Source organism: Nuphar pumila, chromosome 8 (assembly GCF_984573655.1).
Source record: "Nuphar pumila chromosome 8, dmNupPumi1.hap1.1, whole genome shotgun sequence".
NCBI lineage: Eukaryota > Viridiplantae > Streptophyta > Magnoliopsida > Nymphaeales > Nymphaeaceae > Nuphar > Nuphar pumila.
The window spans coordinates 110726010-110735396 of NC_143256.1; positions in this window are offsets into that span (position 1 = coordinate 110726010).

Below are 9387 nucleotides of genomic sequence, written 5' to 3' on the forward strand. Positions count from 1 at the left end.
GTTAAGCGATTACTGGTTTAGGGTTTATTATTTATAGTGTTTCCTTTAGTTGCAAGGAATGCCGCATAACATTAGTTTAGGGTTTGGGGTCTAGAGCTTAGGGAGACGTCATCTAACACGCTACTGATGTTATGCGACATGTCATTCATTTATACATACTAACATCGTTTCGATGATACTAGCAAATAAAATGACAGCTTTTAATTAATGCGCAATGTAATTTATTTTTTGTTAATATTCTTTTTGCGTGATTTTTAAAAACTAACAGGATGTAAAACGGCGTGAAGAATAAATGAATGAAGCGTCGTGTTCTACAAGGAACACAAGACGTTTCCTTTAAGAGTATGGAATAGGCGATGTTTTATTTAAAGAAGAAAATGAGCCTTTCCTATAACCTGCTTCGTGAGCAACGAACAGAAAAATCGACGTTTTCTCTAACCTTCTTCGTTGCAAAAGTTGTATCGATGTTGAAAAAGGACGCTACGATTCAGTCGAACGTCCACAAAAAAGAGTACCTTCGACTCCTATAACATGCTTCATCTTTTTTACGTCGTTTACAGTTCATTTACTGAATATAATGCTACAGTTATTTTACTGAATATTCAGCTAATTTCAGTGCAACATCCACAAAACAAGGTGCCAGAAAACTCAACAAAGTGCTTGAAAAGAACATCGATCGGATGCGAGATGAATTTACAGAAGGACACACTATCAGTAATTTTGTACGTATGAAACCACTATCAGTTATACATTTATGTATGCCATGGGTATATATATTAACAAGTGCATATTTGTTGTAAACAGACTATACACGATTTCGTCATGTATATTCAAAGCAAGGGAACAACCATGTCGGTCTACGTCGTCACCCTTATTTTATAGTATATCGGTTATCTTATATGTTTATTTTCTTTTTTTATTTACTAATATACCTTCATGTTTTAAACTTACTATTATTATTATTCCGTTCAACAGAGTATTGTTCATCGAATGCCATACGCGGTTAGATTTCTAGACGAAATACAATACTGGGGTAACGATGACCAAATGGCAGACTTTTGTTCAAGTGAAAAGGTTTGTGATCATATCGATTTGTAAGATGTTAAATCAATTTAAGATCTTGTTTGGATTCTTAACATCGATTTTTATGGCATCAGTATGCATTTTCATATCTATTTTTTAAGACATTTTATAATCGATTTGCAGATATTGATTCCTACATTATGGCAATCGGAAAAGCATTGGGTCTTATATGTGTTGGATGTACGAGAACAAAAAATATGGCTATACAACTCCTTGGACTATGACATTGGTGTAGACTCTGACATTATGCATTTGGTAAGTTTCCATCTTTAAGATTATTGTATCTTGTACCGTGGCCCAGAATTTACTTGCTTTTGCATAAACCATAGGTTGGATTTTTTAGAGACATGTTCGGTGTCGACATTGGCCCGTGGAGGCTTCACGTCGCAGAGGATGCTTCTTTACAAAATAATGGCATCGATTGTAGCATCTTTGTAATGAAGTATATTGAAGCAATATACTATAGACAAGCACCAAAATTCACCGTTGTATGTTGTACACTTAAACATGTTTTATTATCCTATATTATTGGTGACTACATTTTTATATTGGTCTGACTTTCGGGGTTTTTTTTCAGGATGATATACCTGGATTTTGTACAGAACTATGCAAAAAATTGAAAGATTTTCTAGTTGAGGAAGATACAAAAACCCAGACTGCAAGATTACCTAAAAAACTACGAAGGATGTGAGACCCCCAGGAGTAAGAGAAAGTCATTTTAAACGTCTACCTGTTCTCATGGATAACATGAAGAGGGTTACGTTCTACTGCTGTGAGAGAGAGAGAGAGCAATTTTTTGTTTAACTTTCAATTTCCAAATTTTTTGTGTATAGACATTTGTAACAAATTTTGTAAGACTGTGTACAAAATTCACATTGATCCATAAACCAAAATTATGAACCTGGCACACGTGTGTTGAATATGCAAATTGCCACCTCAAACACCCAAATCGCAACAACATAAATTCTGCAGGCACACATTTCAAAATCATAATACAAATATCTTGCAAATTGGCACATCTTATAACTTATACGATATTATATCAATTTTTGTGAGATATTATGTTGTTTGTTAATATCGATTTGTAATATATTATGTTGAATTATCGTATATCGATTTGTAAGATATTATGTGTTTTCTAGTGTCGATTTGTGAGATATTATTTTGTTTGTTATTATCGATTTGTAGCATAAGATCATGAATTGTCGTATATCGATTTGTAAGATATTATGTGTTTTCTAGTGTCGATTTGTGAGGTATTATTTTGGTTGTTAAAACCGATTTGTAATATATTATGTTGAATTGTTGTATATCGATTTGTAAGATATTATGTGTTTTCTAGTATCATTTTGTGAGATATTATTTTGTTTGTTAATATCAATTTGTAATATATTATGCTGAATTGCCATATGGCGCTGACACACTCTACTTTGAGCATGTCTTTAGGATAGCTTTGACTTGTAGTTCTACCATCTGGTCAATTTTTCTAGGTTTTTGCTTGACTGGTTTGGAGTTAGGATATAGGATAAGGCATTACTCGACAAGTTCCAGATCCAAACTCGATATGTCTTGGTATGACCATGCAAACACATCTTTATATTGGGTTATAAACTCGACTAAGGTTTTTCTTGCTTCTGGACTCAATGAGGTTCTTATCCTAATGACATGAAAGTTTTTTGAGGTGCTTATGTTGACTTCTACACTTCCTTCCTTGATCATCTGAGAAGGGTTTTCTTGCATTTCAAAACTTCTCTTAAACTCATGAAGCTTTGTGATGTCCTCATCAGACTCTCCCTCATTCATGCAGTGCTCCTAGTATAGGCTATCCTCATGTTCATGCTCAAAATGCTTGCTATAAACGACAATGTCATATTTTTTATTTTTTTGACTTTTGTGTATTTTTGAAATATCCAGATTTTATAGATTTTTGAATAAGGAACAAAAACAATGGTGAAAAAGGAGGTTTGGCACAAACTTCTTGATTCCCATCCTTAGACACTAGAAGGTTCTGGAACGGGGAGGAAGTAGTACCACCTCTGGACAAGAGAGCAGAAAGATTTTTGGGGTTTTCAATTTTTTGTTTTTTTTTAAACTATATGGTACAAAGCCAAGATCAAAATCAACTACTTGAGGGTTGGGTATCACTACCCAATTTTTTATCAGACCCATGGTTATTTTCCTTAGTAGAGTCTTCATCTATAGAAGGAGAACTTGCATCAAAAGACGTACCAGAAAACAAAGAATCAAATTCTAAGGTTTTGAGATCTAAGTCTATAGCTATGTTATCCTCTAGGTTTTTTGGGATTGAGTTTTCCTCAGGCATCAGTGAGTTGCAATCCATCCTGTTGGGTATTTTAGAGGTAGTGAGAATAAGTTTTGTCCTTCTGGAAATCCTTTGAAACCTCTCTAGTGGGACATGAATTAAATCCATGTCCACTTGGAAAAGATCCTACAATCCAAAATTGGCCCATTATGAATCAAAGGGATCTGGTAAATTTATCATGTCTGTTGCATATCTTCTTGTAATTTGCACGTCGAGCTAGGTATTCCCTTATTCATTGATGTTGAGGCCACTGCGCCTCAGACTTCTTATTTTCGTTTGGGAGATCCTTCTTCTTGCCAATTCTAACCCACACAAAGAAAAAACAATGACAACAAAGAACTATAATAATAAAGAACTCGCTAAACAATTGGGACTCGAGAGACTCAACCAAAAAGATGCAAGAGCTTTGGCCAAAAAGCTCAACCAAATAAGTTTCATACTTATCTTTCAAAATACAAGCTTGCAAGCCATCAAATATGATTCAAAGCAATCAACTATCCACACATGCGTCAATTACCTTTACACATTTTTTTGCCTCTAGAGACTCTTATACAAGCGCAAAGTGATTGGTGAGGTATGAAGTGGCTAGTGAGGTAAATAACCTACATGTTGCAGAGTTGAACTCTACATGCGTGATTTAACTATATGTGTGAAGTGACTAATGAGGCTATATTCTCCTCTTACCATCACAAAGTAAAGTGAACTAGCAGACAATGTATATGAAAACAAACACCACACTACACAAAGTCACAAATCCATAAGCAACACCTAACTCACCTTTTTATTTAACATCATTTTTTTGACATTAACAAGCTGGAGACCATGTCAAATAAATATGGGTGCTCCAAAACATATATTGTAAGCATCGACTGAGTGTATCAACTACCAACATTTTATCATGAAGAGAAGGAGCCACACTTTCTATATGCGCTTTACATTGGTCAATCCACTATTTCTCCTCTTTGAGCTGAGCAGAACCTATATCAATGTTTGCTTGATATCCACCTAGTCATGTCTCATCAATAATTGGCCTCTCTTCTATCATTTTATAGATCTTTTGATCTACAACCAACTCAGTTGATATGAGATTGTGTATCACCTCATAGTGGCCTTTATAGTAGATACATGTAGATTCATACATACGATACATTTTTTTGGAGCCTAGTGTAAATCCTCAACCCCTTTAAAGAAATAAAGTTGCACTACAAGAAATCTGTGGATTAGCGATGACTTCAATCCATCGCGAATTCATCGCCAATCCGTTGCTAAACAGTTTAGCGATGGATTAGCATCGGCTTAGCGACGGATAACTTCCATCGCAAAATTATAGTCGCTAATTAGCGACAGAAACTATCTATCATAAATTTCGTCCCTAATTTGCGACAAATTAGTGAATGTCATGATTCATCGCAAGGTCGTCGTTAATATACAAAGATTTTGGTTTGGCGATGGATTAAAATCCGTCGCTACTTCCGTCACTATTGTAGCGATGGACTTAGCGATGAATTAAAATCCGTCGCAAAAACATTGACCAATTCATTTTTGCGACGGATTAATAGTCATCCCTAATCCGTCGCTAAATTGGATGCCGATAGTAAATAGCGACGGATAATATTTGTCGCTAATCTATCATAAACAATTAAAAAAATTAAAAAAATTTGTTTAAAACATAAATATCGAGAAAAAATTCTCGTGATACAATTGATATTTCTTGTACAATTTATATTTTCTGTGTATAAAAAATAAAGTACACATAAAAAATACATATAAAAAGCAACTAAAATAATTTATCGATCCACTATAATCCTCGCCAAATTCTAATTATTTATAAGTGAACATTTACAAAGAGCTTTTTTTTAAACAACAAGAATGTACAACAAATTCAACACATGAATCTAATCATCGCCAAGATTCTGTGCGTCATCTTCTTCATTGTCTCGATCTGCCCCTTCAGCTCCTCTATGTTGATTATCTCCAACATCCTACAAGAGAAAATAAAGGTCAGTATTAATAAACAAAATATAATGAAATAAATTATATGCAATGCACCTAAGTTAAGGCAATCAAAGTAACATGAAATCTAACGACATGTGATACATCACATGAAACTTTCATACCTGAGAGGCACCTGAAAACGAAGTTCCCCTATCCCCCAAAAAGCTTGACAACTCATTACGGACAACGTCAGAAATTGCTTCATGTAAATAGTCACGCATTGTGTCCTTAACAAGCTGGCGTACACTATCCCAAGAATTAGGTGGGTCAGTCGGATGCTTGGAGCTGATGCTGGCGGGAGAACTCTGTGAGCCGTGACTGGAGGAGGCAACGACTGGTGAGGTGTTTATATTACTCTCAAACCCGAACACACGACCCTTTTTGGGTTCACCTGTTATAGTCACCCATGCTGCAGGATCAAAAGGTGGATGTTGAGTGGAGTCATCGCCATATCGTTCTACCATCAGTTGCTCATATGACTCCTACAAAGTAATGATTACAGTATGAATTAATAATTAAGAATTACAATGTTTATGATAACTTGTATATTACAATGTTTATTAATACAATAAATATATATTGTTCTCGTTCTCGCCTTCTCTAATACAAATTCTCCCGTGGTTTTACATTTATGTGTTTCAACAAACACATCCTTGTATGACACAATGCCTCATTTTTCTACTTCCTGTAAAGTTAAATGATAAAAGAATTATTTAACAGGTATGCAACAATACTTATAAAATTGACAATATATATATTGATGAGTTACCATTTTCTTCAGGTGGCTCCCAAAAGTCCTAGATCTACCTGTGTGTAGATGGGCATCAAGCATTTTTGCTCAGTTTTATGCAGCCTTCGCTGAGCGGTTTCAAAATTTATACCCTGCCTACTTATCGACATTGCATCCCAAACATCTGACCTGATAGTAGGAGATCCATGGCCCTTCCACTGCAGTGGATCATCTATCACGCCAGATGCTTTTCTTGTTGTAGTCTTCATATTATGCAGCATGTCTGCAAATCGACTGGCAGACACCTTCTGCCACACCTTCCTCGCGTCCTGCTCCTCCATCGTAGTCGCGAAGCGATTTGAAGCCTACAAATATTTTCAGAAAGTTAGTAGACATGACTATAACAAAAAATTAAATATGAAACACATTAACTATGAGAAACGATTGTATATCATGAATGAGGATCACAATCTGTCCAACACCTCCTTCAGATACTCTTTCCATTGAGTGACCGGTCCTGGTAGATGTTGAACTAGTGAATTCTTAATCTCTCGTATTACTTTTTGTGACTCAAACCTTGCACTGCACATGAATTGGTACACATTAATTATCAATATACAATATTAATAAGGTAAGTATAGGATAAGTAAAAATGAAATACTTACAGTCGATTATCGATATACACTATTTGAATGAGTTTTCTTGTGTCAGACTGAGAAGACCCTACATCCAGCATTGTCTCGTGACTTGTATGAACAGTTGGTGTAGGTGGGTCATGTGCAGGCGAAACATCATCTGTAGAAAAATGAGTTAGAAATTCACACAATGCACATTTAAACTAATCAAGTATACAATTAGTTAAATGATATACCTATCGAAGCAGCCCGTGAAGATGAAGGTTGAGACTGGTTATCACTGGATGATCGACCACTGTAACCTCCATGAACCATATTCTAACAAATAAAAAACGTTATGCAATACATTCAAACATTGCAATACCTTCAAATCATTCAAATCATTGCAATACATTTCAATACATTCAAATAATTCAAATCATTCACATCAAATATTGTAATACAATCAAATCATTCAAACACGTTACAATACATTCAAATCATAACTTTATACGTATCGAAGATACATAATCAAAGAATAAAAAATGTCATGCAATACATTCAAACATTACAATACCTTCAAATCATTCAAGTCATTTCAATACATTCAAATCATTCACATCAAATAGAGGTTTGTACTACAAAATTTATTTCACAAGCTCGAGAATTATTCCTCATCACTTGTTTGACTTTCATATTCATCTTCTTTCTCATCCTCTTCTTCATCTTCTTCTTCATTGACCGCCCATCCACTTGGTATGTCATTTGGATCACATTCTTTCATGAATGTTCTATCGACCAATGGAGATATGACATGCATACCATGCACGACATCATGATCATAAGAGAAGTCATATATATCATCTGATTGATAGTAATCACTCTCTTCAGTAAACTTGTCTTCATGTAACTGATCATACTCGGGGTATAGTTTGGACTTCACCTTGCTAACTGCCCACCATTCATTTCTATTTGACTTCTTTGTACTCGAATATAAAGTATAGTAAACTTGTTGAGCTTGCGAGGCTAATATGAATGGTTCATATGTTCCAAACCTTGAGTTATGATTCACCTCTACAATGCCTGAGGCTTTGTCGACTCTTGTTACAGTGGGATCAAACCAATGACACTTGAATAAAGTTACCCTATTATTTATGCCTAAGTAAGTCAACTTCATTATTTCTTCTATAACACCGTAGTAGTCATGTTCATTTTCACTATAGTTGCTACCCTTGACACACACGTCACTATTCATTGTTGACTTGTTTACACCATAGTTTTTTGTATGGAATCGATACCATTTACGATATACCCGTTGTAACATTACACAACTTTGGTCAGATCATTTTGTAAATCACATATTCTTTGATCTTTAACATCACCATGGCGGACCTACAAATATAAACAATGACTGTGATCACGACCAATTAAGTAACTTATTGTTGTTTACACGAAGATAATGTATGTCATCGTCCTTACCAACTCTTTCAACCATGACACAAACTTATTTTCACGTTCTTTTTATACTTCTATATTAGTAAGATGTGAAAGTTCTCTTCGCAACTCCAGATCAAATCGTCTATACTTAACAAATATTTATATTATTGAACCATGTATGCACATATAGAAAATAAAATGATATAGATTTGTGTTGCATCTACATATACTTGATGTATGGGTCGATCACTGAGCAATTAAAAAGGATATAGATTTGTGTTGCATCTTGCTCTCGATCTTCTAAGAGTCTTGACCGACAACTGCCAAAGGCATGCCCAAGTGGTTGAAATATCGATAGTTTTTCAGCTACAGTAAATTGTTCTCCATCATTGTTACGAGATGAACATGTGTAACATGTTGGAATGTGAGGTTCAAAGTACATAGATGAGAAATTTGAAATCTCTTCTAAAGTGTATGCCTCACAAATAGAGCCCTCTACTCTTGCTTTATTCTGAACCTTTTTTTTGAGGTAAAACATGCATCTGTCAAAAATATATATCTCGGATTACAATAAATTTCTCAATAGCATTGAAGAAAAAAATATAAGAAAACATATACCTTTCAAATAGGTATATCCATCGATATTGCACAGGACCACCAACCCTTAGTTCATATGGAAAATATATAATCAAATATTTCATAACATCAAAAAATATTGGCAGAAATATCTTCTCTAGCTGACAAATAGTAGTGACGACAAAATTCTCAAGATTCTTTACCACAGATACTACGATTTTCGATGCGCACAATGTTCTAAAAAATCTACTCAAATCGGATAATACCCTTCATATAAGTTTATCTAACATATCATGGAATGCTAGGGGTATCAACCGTTACATAAAGACATGACAATCATGGCTCTTCAACCCATATAATTGTCCCTCATCTATCTTCACAGCCCATGCAATGTTAGAGAGGTATCCATCTGGAAATCTCAACTGTCTCAACCATTGACATACCTACTTTATTTGATCTGGTCCAAGCACGTACCTTGTCTTTGGTTTCAGTATTTTGTCATTGTACTCTTTGAGTTCCAATTCTGGTCTTTTACATATTACTTTTAAATTCATACGGGCCTTCGGATTATCCTTCATTTTTTCTTTCACATTCATTAATGTATTGAACACATTATCAAACATATTTTT